The sequence below is a fragment of the Rana temporaria genome, chromosome 8, assembly GCF_905171775.1.
Source record: "Rana temporaria chromosome 8, aRanTem1.1, whole genome shotgun sequence".
Lineage (NCBI taxonomy): Eukaryota > Metazoa > Chordata > Amphibia > Anura > Ranidae > Rana > Rana temporaria.
The window spans coordinates 12514970-12532112 of NC_053496.1; positions in this window are offsets into that span (position 1 = coordinate 12514970).

Consider the following 17143-nt stretch of genomic DNA (forward strand, 5'->3'; position numbering starts at 1 on the left):
TAATAGCAGAATTAAAGTGCCATTGGCGCCCGCTGCCACCGATCACAGATATTGAGTCAATGAGCAGAGAGAGAGGGCGGGCCGAGCAGCAGCTCTGTGTGTGTCATACAGAGTAGCGGCTTGGAAATAATCCTGCTTGGGTGCCCCCAGCAGGGCCGGACTGGCCAACCGGGATAGCGGGAAAATTCCCGGTAGGCCGCCTGCTTTTGCCTGCTGTCACTGCCTGTCAGTCAAATATAATCAGCGGCGGGCCGCAGCCGCGATCGCCGCGGCCGCCGCTGTTTTCAATTGTGCAGAGGTGACGGCTGCACTGAGTTTCCTGGGGCTGCTTTTTCATACCTGCAGACTGCGGTAGTTAAAAGCAGCCACAGGCCGGCAGGTTGCGGCCGCCATGCTCGTCGCCTCACTTCCCTGACTTGAACTAGTCCTGACGTTTTTTTTTCTCCTGCTCGGCTCCTCCCCGTAGACACATGATCAGTGATGCTGCTCACTGATTAGCTAGGTAAGAACTTACCTAGCTAATCAGTGAGCAGCATCACTGATCATGTGTCTACGGGGAGGAGCCGAGCAGGAGAAAAAAAAACGTCAGGACTAGTTCTATCGTCCCGTGCGGCGCCAACACCAGCTCCTAGTACAATGTCTCTGCAGTGTCTGCCCGGTCACGAGTGAGGGGAGAAGTGAACGGCGTCGCCACCCCTCAAGGTGAAGAAATACATTTAAATTCAATAAAAACGATTCTCTATCTTACCATATCTGCACCCCCCCGCCCCCCCCCCCTTCTCTCTCTGTCACCTATCTTTGCTGCCCCTGCAATAAGATTAAAATCTGTATAATAATTTAAGAGAGGAGGGGAGGAGGGGGGGGGGGGTGCAATGCCTCATGAGAGAGATTATTATACAGGTTTAGGTTACAATTTGCACCCCCCCCCCTCCTCTCTGTCACCTTGCTGCCCCTGCAAATTGTAATAAAAAAAAAAAACGCCCAAAAAATTCCCACCTGTCCTCCTGCGGCTGCCTCCCGCACTATAGCCCCGGCGGTACGGCACTTTACCTGAAAAATTTGGTTACTTAAAGTGGAGGTTCCCCCTAAAAAAATTCTAACAATACATTGAGAAGACTGATTACACTGCGGGTATGCTGTTGTTTTTTATTCTCGTACATACCTCGTTATCGCCGTTTCATCTCTTGGCTTCCGGGTATGATTCTAGTGGGGCTGGGCGTTCCTAGTTGATTGACGTTCCTCCGACCGACGCATACTTGACGTCACGACTTTCCGAAAGAAGTCGAACGTCGCTGCGCAGGCGCCGTATAGAGCTGACTCTATACGGCGCCTGCGCAATGACGTTCGGCTTCTGTCGGAAAGTCGTGACACGCAGTATGCGCCGGTCGGAGGAACGTCAATCAACTAGGTCTTCTCAATGTATTGTTAGATTTTTTTTTAGGGGGAACCTCCACTTTAACTGATGGCAGTATGGAGGAGTGTGACAGGCACTCCCCATGCTCATTTACGAGTGTGACCGGCCACTCAGCCAGATTGTCATTTGTTTGACTGGAGATGGCTCCACCTAAAGTGTCAGTATTTTAGCAGCGCTTTACTGTCATTTTTGCGGCGCTATTCAGCCGCTAGCGGGGCGCCTCATAGACTTTGAGCGTCCTGCCAGCACAATGCTAGCGACCCAAAAGGATAAAAAAAACGTCCGCAAAGCGCCGCTGCAGCAGCGCTTTGCTGGCGGTTCAGCACTGCTGCCCATTGATTTCAATGGGCAGGGGCGCTTTAGAAGCAGTGTATACACCGTTCCTACAGGGCCTCAAAGATGCGGCTAGCAGGACTTTTTTGAGCATCCTGCCAGCGCACTACTCCAGTGTAAAAGCTTTCGCATTGGAGTGAGAAGAGAGGCTCTTTCAGGGCATTTTGCAGGCGCTATTTTGTAGCGCCTGCAAAGCGCCTCAGTGTGAAAGCGGTCTAAGACCCCTTTCACACTGAGGCGCTTTGCAGGCGCTATAACGCAAAAAATAGCGTCTGCAGAGCGCCCTGAAAGAGTGGTTCCACTCCAGTGTGAAAGCCCAAGTGCTTTCACACTGGAGCGGTGCGCTGGCAGGACATTAAAAAATTTCCTGCAAGCAGCATCTTTAAGGCGCAATAGGAGCGGCTCCTAAAGCGCCCCTGCCCATTGGAATCAAAGTGACACTTTGCGGCCATTAAAAGCACCCCGCTAGCGGCTGAATAGTGCCACTAAAAATAGCGGCGCTTTACTGCTGATGCCCCAACCGCCCCAGTGTGAAAGAGGCCTTAAAGTCATTATCATGTGCGATTGTGCGTGTGTGCTAAGCAGACGGGGCCGCTGGTGATCCTACTTCCTCTCTCCCCCTGTACAGTGTCAGAGGCACTGGCGCAGCATTGGCAGAGGACTGTATCCATTACAAGGAAACACCCCCTGCACTGCTGCGTGTCCCTGACCATCACAGTGCCAGTGAGTGTGACCTGTCTGTGTACCACTGCGTGCAGTCACTCTCTGATGTTCCATTCCACTCTGCCTTTCTGCCCAGTGCTGTGCCCATGATACACCGCACGATTCCTCTGCATTTAAGGGTGCTGATATTACTGCATTTATGGGTGCTGATATTGCTGAATTTTTGGGTGCTGATATTGCTGAATTTTTGGGTGCTGATATTGCTGCATTTATGGCTGATATTGCTGAATTTTTGGGTGCTGATATTGCTGCATTTATGGCTGATATTGCTGAATTTAAGGGTGCTGGTAAGGCCATATTTATGGGTAATGGTAAGGCCGCAATTATGGGTGCTGATATCACTGCAATTATGGGTGCTGCTATTACTGCAATCTTGGGTGTTTTTTTTGTTATGGTTATCTGAAAGATGGGTTTCAAATGTTTTGACAGGGGCACAGTTTCAGTGCTTGCCATAGGCGCCATTTTCACTAGAAATGCCTCTGCTCTCGCCGTTGCACCCTCTCTCTCTCTCTCGCCGTTGCACCCTCTCTCTCTCACCATTGCAGCCTGGCCCCTCTCTGGCTCTCTCATGGATTTCTCTCTTTTTTTTGGGCTGGTATATTAATGCTGTGGGGCTGGTATGAAATTATTTCCAGGGCTGGTTTTCATTCCCAGTCCGGCCCTGGCCCCCAGAGCAAGTAGCAGGAGGGAGGGGCCAGGAGTGTCGGCAGAGGACCCAAGAAGAGGAGGATCGGGGCTGCTCTGTGCAAAACACAGGGCAGGTAAGTATGACATGTTTATTATTTATTATTTTAAAAATGTTCTTTACTATAACTTTAATTTTATACTGTAGACAATATATAGTATACTGCATCGCTTACTAAACCAGCACCACTTACAGCATGTAAATGTTTTTGGTCATGATGTCTTCACGAGGATTGATAAATAATCCCAGGATAGGATTCATAAAAATGACAGACTACACCCCTTAAGAAACGGTATCTGAATTCCTAGTGTGATTGGTACAGAGAAACACGTGTGGTTACGATGGATGGACCAGTAAGCAAGTTTGTTTATACAATTGTGCTCAAAATTTTGCATCTACTGGAAGAAATGGTGAACTTTTGGCGCTAATATTGAAAATCTGACTGATCATGCCAAAATCTGTTTTCTATTTAAGGATAGGGATCATATGAAGCCATTTATTATCACATAGTTGTTTGGCTACTTTTCAGTCATAATAATAACAGAAATCCCCCAAATGCCCCTGGTGACAAGTTTCCATCCCCTGGAATGTTTGGCCTTAGTACAGACACACAGGTTAACATGGCTATTAAAGGTTAATTTCCCACATCTGTGGCTTTTACATTGCAATTAGTGTCTGTGTATAAATAGTCAATGAGTTTGTTAGCTCTCACATGGATGCACTGAGCAGGCTAGATACTAAACCATGGGGAGCAGAAAAGAACTGTCAAAACACCTGCATAACAAGATAATGGAACTTTATAAAGACGGAAAAGGATATAAAAAGTTATCCAAAGCCTTTACTATTCCAATTAGTACTGTTCAATCACCTATTAAGAAGTGGGAGGTTTGGGGATTTCTTAATACCAAGCCATGGTCAAGTAGACCAAGAAAGATTGCAGCTACAACTGCCAGAAGAATTGTTTGGGATGCAAAGAAAAACACACTGGTAACCCCATGAGAAATACAGGTTGTTCTAGAAAAAAATGGTTCAGTTGTTTCAAGGAGCACAATACAATAACACTTGAACAAAAGTTAGCTACATGGTTGAGTTGGCTGAAAGAAGCCTTTACTGCGCCAATACCATAAAAATGCCCAGGTTCCATATGACACACTGTCATATGGAATAACGAGACCAAAATAAAAGTTTATGATCACAGCCATAAGCACTATGTTTGGAGAGGGGTCAACAAGGCCTATAGCAACAAGAATACCATCCCCACTGTGAAGCATGGTGGTGGCTCACTGATGTTTTGGGGATGCATGATAGAAAGATGAATGCAGCATGTCAGCAGACAATTTGCATTCTTCTGTAGCAAATCTGCACATGGGATGCTCTTGGATTTTCCAGCACAACAATGACCCTAAGCAGGCCAAGTTAACCCTCCAGTGGTTACAGCAGAAAAATGTGAAGGTTGTGGAAAGGCCATCACAGTCTCCTGACCTTAATATCATTGAGCCACTCTGGGGAGATCTCAGACGTGTGGTTCGTGCAAGACAACCAAGGACTTTGCATGAGCTGGACAAGACATCTTTTGACAAGATGAATGGGAAGCTCTACTACCTGCAAGAATTCGGGGGCCCCATAGACAACTATTACAAATGAAATGGGTTTTGCTGCTCACACAGGTTTTATTTAAAAATGATGCATAATGTACATAACAATTCTCCAAGGGGAGGCAAACTTTTGAGCACAACTATAACCCAACTAAAAACAAAATACCCTGGAACATGCTTCATAGTAAAATAAGCCTTGAAATGGAATGGACCCTTTGGACTTGGCATGACCTGGATGTCTATTGGCTATCATCCCCGAACATTCAGTACTACAGCAATGATATAGACTTGTGGAAATGCAATAAAATGACCACATTCATGACCTCCACCCTCCATACCTGCTGGACTAGCTGAATTTATGTAAAATACATTGCCTTGGTGGGGGTTAGGCATAAAAAACAAAGACATTGGCCCGGATTCTCGTAGAGTGGCGCATCTTTCTGCCGGCATAGCGCATCTCATATGCGCTACGCTGACGTAACATAGAGAGGCAAGAACAGTATTCACAAAGAACTCGCTCCCTACGTTGCGCCAGCGTAATGTCAATTATTCGGCGTAAGCCCGCCTAATTCAAAGTAGGTGGACGGTGGGCGTGATCCATTTAAATGAACCGTGACCCCATGCAAATGATGGTCCGAACGAACGGCGCATGCACGCGCATGCTTAGAATCACATCGAAGATACTCCCTAAGATATATAATTGAGCGCACTCCCAATGTGTACCTATATGTAATACATACTGGGGAGGGGGGCGAAAAAGGAGGAGGAGTGAGTGGTGAAATGACCAGAGTCCAGATAAAATGTTAGTGGATATGCATTAGTCCATATCAAATGTCCATAACACTATAATAGTAAAACTTTGCTAAATGGCAGCCAGCTGACAGATGAAGCAATCTGTAGAACAACAAAAGAAACACAAAGCGGCGCCTTCTAAGCGTAGCAGGTGAAGAATTTATTTTAAAATTGCAAAGGTATATAAAAAACCTACTCACAAAGCGAGTGTTAGGTCAGGCATAGAAGCATATGAGCTGTCATCCGCGGGAGTCCCGGTGGGGACCGAACGCTCTCGGAACCAAAGAGAAGGGAGCTGGTTTCCACAGTGTGCTGCGTGTCTGTCGTCACTTCCGGGCGCGGGAGGGTGCGCGCGTTCAAGACATTCGTGTCTCTTCATCAGGCATAGTATTGGCCATTTTGGTGAAGGGCAATATAGCCACTAATCGGCCCACCCATTACATTCCTATTGGCTAGATCATTGCAGTGAAATACGGATGCCACCCATAACAAATACATGAAATGATAACCCAAAAATTGCTAAATCCCACAGGCGGCCTGTTTACTAATAATAAAAAGACGAATACTGACATAAGCCCATGGTAAAGGGTAAACGATTATACAGGCTAACATTGATGAAAACACACAATCGCTCAATACGAGGCGCGCATGGACAAAGCCACAGGCGCATAAATAGGTGTCATATTGTTGCGAATCTGAAACACAAACCTCATACAAAGTTATGACATAATATAGATAGTACAATATGTATTTATAGCTAGCTGGGGTCATCCTTGAGTTAAAACATATACTCATGTTATCACCACCCAAATTTAACTAATAGTACTAATCTATATATAAAAGGAATAAAGGAGAAATGATTAGTCTATGCTGTGAACATCATCAGAACCTAGCAGTGGTATATGATAACGTAAAAAAAAAAATACATATATATATTTTTACATTAATATTTTACGTTAAATGGTATATAAAATATAAATGGACATATACATATATATAAAAATATCTAAAAATATATATATAAAAAAATCCATTTATATGTATTAAAAAATGCCATGGTATAAAAGCAGGTACACATAAGTACTATAATAAAATATTAATTTCTATGCCCTCATTTAGGCCACCAGGCGAGAGGCTATCAAGGGTGTATATCCAGTAATTCTCCCTCTCGCATAAGCGCTTATAGCGTTCTGCTGAGGGGAGATATCTGGAGATGGCCTCTAAGACCCATACACGGAGAGCAGCAGAGGACTGCTCGTGATGTTCTTTAAAATGGCGGGCTACACTATACTTCTCTAATCCCTGTTCCACAGTATTTCTATGCTCGCCGAAACCTTTTTCGGAGAGCACGTATGGTGCGGCCTACATAAAAGAGCCCACAGGGGCAGGTGAGGCAATACACGACGTATTCAGATCCACATGTAAAAAACTTGGGTATAATATATTGTTTGCCCTTACATATGAAATGTTTTTGTCTATGATTGACAAATTTGCAGGTAAGACACCGTGGTTTCCTGCACTGGTACATACCCTTAATATGAAAAAACGTAAGGGAAGCACTAGCTTGGGGCCTGGTATTCTTAATTTTACTAGGTGCTATTAAGGTTTTTATATTCCTAGCTCGACGGTAACTAACCAATGGATGATCAGAAATAGAGGGCTTCAAATGTGCATCCTCCATTAAAATAGGCCAATGTTTTCGTAGGATCTGCTCCATTCTACGGAACTGATTGTGGAATTGGGTAGTAAACCTGACGGGTTGTTGATGGTTGTCGGACTTTTTGACTATAATTTGTTCAGCATCAGTATGAAGGTATTTTTGAAATGCGCCTTCCACTAATGGTTCAGGGTAATCTTTATCAGCAAATTTGTTTTTTAGTATATGCCCATGTGTAATGTAATCATCTGAACGGGTACAGTTATGCCTAAGCCGGCAAAACTGGCTTTTTGGGATATTGTTGACCCAACTCGGATGATGACAACTGTTGTAATTTAAATAAGAGTTTCCCGCTGTAGGCTTGATGTAATTTTGGGAATGAATGGCATTGTCATTGTCGTGAGACAGTTCTAAGTCCAAAAAAACTAAGGATTTTTCATCTGTGACAAAGGTGAATGATAGACCCATATTGTTAGAATTACAGTACTCTACAAAAGGTGGGATGGAACTATCAGGACCATCCCAAATAATGATAATGTCGTCGATATAACGACCAAAAAAAATGAGATGTGCAGCGAAAGGGTTATTGAGCCAAATATTACATTTTTCCCAGTAGCCCATCGTCAAGTTGGCGTAACTAGGAGCAAAGTTAGCCCCCATGGCCGTTCCTTGTGTTTGGATGTAATATTCACTATCTATTTCAAAATAATTATGAGTAAGGCAAAATTTTAAGAGATCCAAGGGGAAGTGTGCTTGTCGGCAATTTAACATGGGGTCTTCGTTAAGGTAATGTTGTGTTGCCAGGAGGCCTATATCATGTGGAATTGATGTGTACAAAGATACCACATCTAGTGAAAGCCACCGATAGGTGTCTTCCCATCGATATTTTTTCAAAGTATCCAAAAGTTGGATTCCATCTTTAATATAGGACAGAAGAATGGCCACAAGGGGTTGAAGAAAATGATCGATGTATATGGAAAAATAGCTAGTCACACTTTCCATGGCGGCGACTATTGGTCTACCTGGAGGATTCTATGAATTCTTGTGGATCTTGGGAAGGTGGTATAACTGTTGTTATTTACATTACAACAGTTGTCATCATCCGAGTTGGGTCAACAATATCCCCAAAAGTCAGTTTTGCCGGCTTAGGCATAACTGTACCCGTTCAGATGATTACATTACACATGGGCATATACTAAAAAACAAATTACCCTGAACCATTAGTGGAAGGCGCATTTCAAAAATACCTTCATACTGATGCTGAACAAATTATAGTCAAAAAGTCGACAACCATCAACAACCCGTCAGGTTTACTACCCAATTCCACAATCAGTTCCGTAGAATGGAGCAGATCCTACGAAAACATTGGCCTATTTTAATGGAGGATCCACATTTGAAGTCCTCTATTTCTGATCATCCATTGGTTAGTTACCGACGAGCTAGGAATATAAAAACCTTAATAGCACCTAGTAAAATTAAGAATACCAGGCCCCAAGCTAGTGCTTCCCTTATGTTTTTTCATATTAAGGGTATGTACCAGTGCAGGAAACCACGGTGTCTTACCTGCAAATTTGTCAATCATAGACAAAAACATTTCATATGTAAGGGCAAACAATATATTATACCCAAGTTTTTTACATGTGGATCTGAATACGTCGTGTATTGCCTCACCTGCCCCTGTGGGCTCTTTTATGTAGGCCGCACCATACGTGCTCTCCGAAAAAGGTTTCGGCAAGCATAGAAATACTGTGGAACAGGGATTAGAGAAGTATAGTGTAGCCCGCCATTTTAAAGAACATCACGAGCAGTTCTCTGATGGGCTCCGTGTATGGGTCTTAGAGGCCATCTCCAGATATCTCCCCTCAGCAGAACGCTATAAGCGCTTATGCGAGAGGGAGAATTACTGGATATACACCCTTGATAGCCTCTCGCCTGGTGGCCTAAATGAGGGCATAGAAATTAATATTTTATTATAGTACTTATGTGTACCTGCTTTTATACCATGGCATTTTTTAATATATATAAATGGATTTTTTTATATATATATTTTTATATATATGTATATATCCATTTATATTTATATTTTATATACCATTTAACATGTAAAAATATATATATAATTTTTTTTTACATTATCATATACCACTGCTAGGTTCTGATGATGTTCACATCATAGACTAATCATTTCCCCTTTATTCCTTTTATATATAGATTAGTACTATTAGTTAAATTTGGGTGGTAATAACATGAGTATATGTTTTAACTCAAGGATGACCTCAGCTAGCTATAAATACATATTGTACTATCTATATTATGTCATAACTTTGCATGAGGTTTGTGTTGCAGATTCGCAACAATATGACACCTATTTATGCGCCTGTGGCTTTGTCCATGCGCGCCTCGTATTGAGCGATTGTGTGTTTTCATCAATGTTAGCCTGTATAATCGTTTACCCTTTACCATGGGCTTATGTCAGTATTCCTCTTATCAGGCTCAAAATTTTAAGTCCTGAGCTACTAGCCAGGCCTCAAGAGTTACTCGCCACCAGCTGCCCCACCTAATTCATACACTGCCCTGCGCCTAATTGCACCCGTAAACACGCCCTCGTAGATTATATCATGGAATGACAATGTTTTATGCAGAATCAAGTTCCAAAATTAAATATTACCAACAACAACTTTAACAAAATGGGACAGGGCACTGGGGGCAAACCAGAGGGACAGGGCACTGGGGGCAAACCAGAGGGACAGGGCACTGGGGGCAAACCAGAGGGACAGGGCACTAGAACTGGGTCTCTTCCCCATTCTCTTGCTGTCTCCTCTGCAACTCCCATCCATCCCCTCTTTCTCTCCCATTCATCTCATCATCAGGAGCCTGTGTGTGCGGCTCCACGCTTGCATGTCCCCACTTCCCCCTTTTATTCAGGCTTGCAGAGAGGAGAGGAGCTGCAGCACAGCGGGAGGGAGTACAATTCAGCGCTGAGATCCACACAATTGCACAGCCATTGACACCATAGCACAGCGCACACTGACAGCACACAGCACACATTGAGACCAGTCTGTTCACAGTACTCAGGCTAAACTTACATAGAGCACAAGGAGAAGAAAACTGCACAAACTAGAAGGCTGCCGCTCTCATGTCAGGGCAACTTTCAGTGAGCTCTGCACCGGAGTGGTAATTTTGGCAATCCTCCACCTCGCTCATTACTTTCTGCTCTCCAGCTACATTGGTCGGGGCCCGGGGGAGGGGGGCAGGCTCAGAGAGGTCATACTGTTGGGTTGGCTTAATGAGAATTGTAAGTAGAGCACCTGTGTACTGCTCTGCCTGTGCGCGGCTCACCAGACTACTTTTCCCGAGAATGTACTTTTCCTCTTCGGCCGCCAATCTCATCGGGACTCTAAGTGTAGGCACAGATTGGAGGGAGATTGGTCATGCAGCCCTGTCATCACTCACCCCCAGCATAAATGCTAGTAGGCGAGTGGAAATTTTGAGGGCTGCTCTTATTATTAGTAATCAGGCCACCTGTGGGATTTAGCTATTTTTGGGTTATCATTTTATGTATTTGTTATGGGTGGCATCCGTTTTTCACTTCAATGATTTAGCCAATAGGAATGTAATGGGTGGGCCGATTAGTGGCTATATTGCCCCTCACCAAAATGGCCAATACTATGCCTGATGAAGAGACACGAATGTCTTGAACGCGCGCACCCTCCCGCACCCGGAAGTGACTACAGACACGCAGCACACTGTGGAAACCAGCTCCCTTCTCTTTGGTTCCGAGAGCGTTCGGTCCCCACCGCCGCTGCCGCTTGTGGCAAGGATACAGCTACTTTCAGCACGAGTGACGACTGCCTCCACTGGGACTCCCGCGGATGACAGCTCATATGCTTCTATGCCTGACCTAACACTCGCTTTGTGAGTAGGTTTTTTATATACCTTTGAATTTTAAAATAAATTCTTCACCTGCTACGCTTAGAAGGCGCCGCTTTGTGTTTCTTTTACAACGGCTCAATGCCTACCACGTGAACGTAACCTACGCCCAGCCCCATTCACGTACTACTACGTAAACTACGTAAAATACGACGGCTGTTCCGTCGTCCATTGTAAGGTACCTGTAAAAGGTAGTGTCCGAAGTGGAAGTAGTGTGCTTGAGATCCAGGCAAAGCGTCGTCAGGCAAATAGTTCACAATCAAAATCCGGAGAAGAGTCAGGCAGGCTAAGGTCATTCACGATCTGGCGGCAAGGTACAAAATCAGCAGGCTGTAGAATAGTCGGGATATCAGGCAGGAGTTCAATACAAGGAAGATCACTGAAGTCAAAACACCCAGGGAAGAAATCCAAATAAACGGGCACTGAGTGATGACCTCACTTCCTATTTAAAGGCTGTCCAGATTGAGAATTGTCCACAGCTGGCAGCAGGTGGAGCTAGAGAGTATGATGTAGTGTTGAACACAGTAAGGACATTCCCAAAGTGTAGATCTCTTCTGTAGCACAACAGGTAAGGCTATGGTTTAAGAGACCAGGAAGATCCCGGTTCGAATACAACCCGGGTCATGACAGGGCCCCCTCCCCAATGGACCCCTCCGGGGGCCTAGCGGGGCTTAGTGGGAAACGAGGTATGGAAGTCTCGTATAAGAGAAGGGGCATGCAGATCTTTGGCTGGAACCCAGGAGCGGTCTGTGACAGGATACCCCTTCCAATGAACCAGATACCGAAGGCCACGGCCCTGTCTTCTGGAATCAAGAATCTTGGAGACTTCAAACTCATTTTGTCCATCAACAAGAACAGGAGGAGGTAGCTGTTGTGATCTGGAGTAGCGGTTGAAAATAGCTTTTTTGAGGAGTGAAACGTGGAACACGGGATGTATCCGGAGAGAAGAAGGTAATCTTAAGCGATAGGAAACTGGTCCAACTCGAGCAATGATCCTGTAAGGACCAATGAATCGAGGGCCCAATTTGGTAGAAGGTTGTTTCAGTCTCACATACTTGGTTGATAGCCAAACTCTGTCCCCCACCACATATGGAGGTATATGGCGTCTTCGTCTGTTGGAAAAAAGCCTGTACTTGCCTGCTGACTTCCGTAGTAATAAACAAATCTTCTTCCAATGTAGTAGAATATTTTTCACCCGCTGATCTGCTGCTGGTACACCAGAAGAAGGCTGAAGTAGGGGAAAAGTCTGAGGGTGATAGCCTAGGGCTGCGTAGAATGGTGTGGTATGAAGAGCACTGTGCCAACGGGAATTTAGGGCGAACTCAGCTAAAGGCAAATACTCAGACCAGTTGGAGTGTAAGGCATTGACATAATGTCGAAGGTAGGTTTCTAGGGTCTGGTTCATGCGTTCGGTTTGACCATCAGTTTGAGGGTGATGTGAGGTAGAGAGTGAGAGCGTTACTCCCAGTTTCTTGCAGAACGCTCTCCAGAATCGGGAAACGAACTGGGATCCGCGGTCTGAGATGACATTGGTAGGTATGCCATGATGTCTTACAATATGGGAAAGGAAAAGAGTGGACAGTGCTTTCGCTGTAGGTAATCCCGGAATCGGCACAAAATGAGACATTTTGGAAAAGCGATCCACTGTGACCCATATAGCAGTCATGCCCTCGGACTTGGGTAAGTCTACAATGAAGTCCATGGTCAAATGGGTCCAAGGCTGGCGAGGTGCCGGAAGTGGATGTAACAGTCCAGCAGGTAATGTGCGGGGTACTTTATTAGCAGCACAAGTTGGGCAGGAAGCCACATAGTCAGTAACATCCTTTTTCATACGAGGCCACCAGACATGACGCTGCAAGGTCTTAAGAGTGATGGTGACACCAGGATGACCGGATAACACGCCATCATGTGCCCAGAGGAGTATAGGTTTTCTGAGACTAGGGGCTACGTACAGGCGACCTGGTGGTATCTTCAATCCCTGGGGAACACGATTCTGGGTTTCTTGTAGCTGTTGGGAAAGGGCCGTAGAGATCTGTGCGACAATTTTGTGAGGTGGGATTATATACTGCTCGGCTGGTTGATCTTCTTCAGAGGAAGCGAACTGTCTGGAAAGAGCATCGGCTTTTTTGTTTCTATGCCCTGGAACGTAAGAAAGGACAAAATTAAAACGGGAGAAAAACAGAGCCCATCGAGCCTGACGTGAGTTCAGACGTCTAGCAGTCTGAAGATACAGTAGGTTTTTATGGTCAGTGAGGATAGTAAAAGGTTTGGAAGCCCCTTCCAGAAGATGTCGCCATTCAGACAATGCCAATTTGATGGCCAGTAGTTCTCGATTCCCAACATCATAATTCATCTCTGCCGGAGAAAACTTTCTAGAGAAAAAAGCTACTGGATGGATTCTACCAGACTTTGGCTGTCTCTGGGAGAGTACGGCACCTGCTCCAACCTCAGAGGCATCAACCTCAACAATGTACTGGAGGTCAGGATTTGGATGCTGAAGAATTGGAGCTTTAGTGAACATGTCCTTTAATCGCTGGAAAGCTGATTTTGCTTCTGAAGACCACGCCTTGCAATTTGTACCCTTCTTAGTCATGGCAGTAAGGGGTGCCGCAATGGAGGCAAAACTCTTAAGGGGTCTGTAGTAATTTGCAAATCCTAAAAAGCTTTGGAGTCCTCTTAAAGTGGTCGGTTGGGGCCATTGCAAGACAGCGGAAAGTTTTTGAGGGTCCATTTGGAAACCGTCAGCACTTATGATGTACCCAAGGAAAGGAATACAGCTTTGATGGAAACTGCATTTCTCGATTTTTGCATAAAGATGGTTTTCTCTAAGCCGTTGTAATACCTGTTTCACATGCGAGATGTGCTCTGGAAGAGTCTTGGAAAAGATTAAAATGTCGTCCAAGTAGATGATCACAAAACGGTTGCTGAAATCATGAAAAATTTCATTCATGAAACGTTGAAAGACAGCAGGTGCGTTACACAAGCCAAATGGCATGACCAAATATTCAAAGTGTCCATTACGAGTGTTGAATGCTGTCTTCCACTCGTCCCCCTCATTAATTCGAATCAGGTTATAAGCCCCTCGTAGGTCTAGCTTGGAGAATATAACAGCCCCCTTAAGTAGATCAAATAGTTCAAGAATGAGTGGCAAAGGGTAGGAGTCCTTTACGGTGATTTTATTTAACCCCCGATAGTCTATGCATGGTCGAAGGCCCCCATCTTTCTTTTCAACGAAGAAGAAACCTGCTCCTACTGGAGAAGAAGAGGGTCGGATAAAACCTCTTTCCAAGTTGTCTCTTACGTATTCCTCCATAGAGTTTTGTTCGGGCAGAGACAGGGGGTAGGTCTTTCCTTTGGGAAGAGGTGCTCCGGGAATCAATTTAATTGTACAGTCAAAAGGACGATGTGGAGGTAACACCTCTGCCTTTTGTTTGCAAAATACCTCTGCAAAGTCATGGTATTGACGAGGCAAGGTAGGTGGGATAGTCACAGGAGCCAACATGCAAGCAGAAAGTCTTTTGGGTTGAGACAAACAGCGAAGGCGACAGGACGATCCCCAGGAGGTTAGTTCTCCATTTTCCCAATCAAAAGAGGGGTTGTGAAGTTGTAACCATGGGTAACCAAGGATGATAGGCAAGGTAAGGGGAGAATCAATAAGAGACAAGACAACTTCCTCTTTGTGGAGGAGGCCTACCTGCAGGGTGATTGTCGTAGTCTCGAATTTCACAATACCATCTCCCAAGGGCTGTCCATTCAGGGTGGTAATGTTCAAGGGTCTAGACTTAGGAACAAACGGGATGTTGTTCTTTCTTGCAAAAGTGTAGTCCAAGAATATACCCGCAGCTCCGGAATCCACAAAAGCCTCACAGAAAACAAGCTTAGAAGATAAATGGATAGTAGCCGGGACAGTAATCTTGGTCTTGGAGGATCTACCTGTAAGGTCTAAGCCAGCTCCTCCAACACTGGTTAGACCCTGCCTTTTACGGGAGGGGCAGACAGATACTAAATGTCCTTTAAGTCCGCAGTACAGGCATAGGCCCAATGAACGCCTCCTTTGTTTCTCTGACTCAGTTAGGTGGAGACGGCTCACCTCCATGGGTTCCACAGGTGTCTGGGGTTCAACAGAGGTTTCAGGTTCTGGCTGAGGTGGTGCTTGGAAGTTAGGGGCCAAACGGTAAACTGGCCTAGGAAACTTGCGGGTTCTAAGTCTCTCTTGGCACCTTTCATGGTACCGGACATCCAGACGAACACACAGCTCTATGAATTTCTCAAGGTCTTCTGGGAGATCCTTATAGACTAATTTGTCCTTGATGCGATCCGTAAGACCTTTTCGGAAGGCTGCGCGTAATGCCCTTGAGTCCCAATTTGTTTCAGCAGCAAGGGTGCAGAACTCAATAGCATACTGTGCCACAGATCTGGTGTCTTGTTGTATGTCCAAGAGGGAGTACTCAGCTGCAGAAACTCTACCTGGCTTGTCAAATACAATCTGGAGAGAGGCCAGAAATTTTTCAGCATCTTGGAGTACAGGATCGTTGCGTTCCAAATAAGGAGAGACCCAGGCCAGGGCCTTCCCCTTTAACAAGGAAATTACAAAAGTCACTTTGGCAGACGAAGTGCTAAAAGTCGCAGGGTTGTTGTGGAAATGCAAACGGCAAACATTTAAAAAGCCTCTGCAGTCCTCAGTATCACCACCAAACTTGTCAGGCAAGGGAAGTTTTGGTGGTACAGAAGAGGCGGGTTGGACCGTAGCAGGAGTAGGATCCGGAGTCTGAACCGTTGCAGAGGAACCAGGCAAACAAGATTTGAGCATGGTGCAGAGTTCATCTAACTTGGCGTCCAGGGAAGAAAGATGCTGTTCATGAGCTCCGATCAATTGTCCCTGACGTGTAATCGCCTTAACAATCTCAGCAGGGTCCACTGCCATTGTGGCCCGTTTATTATGTAAGGTACCTGTAAAAGGTAGTGTCCGAAGTGGAAGTAGTGTGCTTGAGATCCAGGCAAAGCGTCGTCAGGCAAATAGTTCACAATCAAAATCCGGAGAAGAGTCAGGCAGGCTAAGGTCATTCACGATCTGGCGGCAAGGTACAAAATCAGCAGGCTGTAGAATAGTCGGGATATCAGGCAGGAGTTCAATACAAGGAAGATCACTGAAGTCAAAACACCCAGGGAAGAAATCCAAATAAACGGGCACTGAGTGATGACCTCACTTCCTATTTAAAGGCTGTCCAGATTGAGAATTGTCCACAGCTGGCAGCAGGTGGAGCTAGAGAGTATGATGTAGTGTTGAACACAGTAAGGACATTCCCAAAGTGTAGATCTCTTCTGTAGCACAACAGGTAAGGCTATGGTTTAAGAGACCAGGAAGATCCCGGTTCGAATACAACCCGGGTCATGACATCCATACCTTTGCATGGGATGCGCCTCCTATAGGTGGAATAACTTTACGCCGGACGTACGCCTTACGTAAACGGCGTATATTACTGCGACAGGCGCAAGTACGTTCGTGAATCAGCGTATCTCGGTCATTTACATATTCAACGCATAAATCAATGGAAGTGCCCCTTGCGGCCAGCGTAAATATGCGCCCAAGATACGACGGCGTAGGGAACTTACGTCGGTCGGACGAAGCCATATTTCAGGCGTATCTTGCATTAAGAATCAGGTGCATAGATACGACGGCGCATCTGTGCACTTACGCTGCGTATCTCAAGATACATCAGCATAAGTGTTACCTGAATCCAGGCCATTGTTTATATTACACAGTGCACCTTTAAATTATAAAGTGTCTTTCCCAATGTTCACCATACATTAACCACTTGGGATCCGCCTGCCGTCAATTGACGGCTACAGTGCGGATCCCAAAAGCCAAACCGCCGTCAATTGACGGCCGCCCCTTTGGGCGTTCCCCGCGCGCGCTCCAGAGCGCGCTGCGGGGAAAATCTGTGTTGGCCGTGTCCCTCGGACACAGCCAATTACAGATCGCCGCGAACGGCCAATCAGAGTGGCCGTTCGCG